The 893-nt window shown below is 45.5% G+C and overlaps 1 protein-coding gene across 1 annotated transcript in view; it reads left to right on the top strand.

The window, feature by feature from the left end:
• The window catches only part of chrd (chordin), a 20,055-nt gene that overhangs the window by 9,104 nt on the left and 10,058 nt on the right, over positions 1-893 (top strand). The window lies entirely within an intron of this gene.

Below are 893 nucleotides of genomic sequence, written 5' to 3'. Positions count from 1 at the left end.
GACAGGGGAGGAGAGAAAGTGTGTGAGGGGAAGTGTTACAGATGTGAGGAGGGGATGATAGAGAACACACTGAACACACAGCGAACACACACTCCTCACACACACAGCGAACACACTGTGAACACAATGCAAACACATGTCAGCGGTTAGCGGTCTGTGGGCTGAGATGGATACAGGGAGGAAGAGGAGGAGGAAGAAGAGGAAGAGGATGAGGAAGAGTAATGAAAGGCCGGTCTGTTTTTAATTCTCCCGGGAGTTGCGTGAAGGATATTGTCCCTGAAAAATATGGAAGAAGTTCGAGCTCAGAAAACCTCAGAAGGGTCCTGGAGCTAAATGCTAACGCTAACACCGCTGACTCATTTGATCTGAGTAACATCTCGATGCATACAGAGGTGGTCACAAAGTACATCAAGAACTCCATTAAAGTACTACAGTATCTTGACATACTTGTACTTTACTCTTTAGTCACTTACCATGTCAGTGGCAGTCTTGGAATCTAGCATAGTACATTTACTTAAGTATTTACTTAAGTAGTAAGTAAATACTTGTTTGGCTTACCTACTCTATTTCCATATTATGATGTTATGGTTTTTACTCTAAACACTAACGGCCCGTCCACACAGCTTCAAAAACGGTTTCCAACGCGTCTGCCCATTCACTTTGAATGGGGTGACGTCACGTTGCCTCGCTTTTCGCCGAACTGAATTGTGGGTAGCAGAGCGGAGCTTTCCTGGCGTTTCAGGCTGCAAAAGTTGAGCAATGTCCAACTTTTGAAGCTTCTGAAGCTTTCGGTGGAAGCGTCAGCCAATCAAATCATATGCCAGTACAAGCTCTAGCCAATCAAACCGCTGCTTGTGTGTCAGGGGCGGGAGATTCATGTGATTGGTTGTTGG

The sequence above is a fragment of the Notothenia coriiceps genome, unplaced genomic scaffold, assembly GCF_000735185.1.
Source record: "Notothenia coriiceps isolate Sejong01 unplaced genomic scaffold, NC01 NC01_scaffold00006654, whole genome shotgun sequence".
Taxonomy (NCBI): domain Eukaryota; kingdom Metazoa; phylum Chordata; class Actinopteri; order Perciformes; family Nototheniidae; genus Notothenia; species Notothenia coriiceps.
Note: the sequence above shows the minus strand (reverse complement) of the source record. Positions and strands in the feature narration are given on the sequence as shown.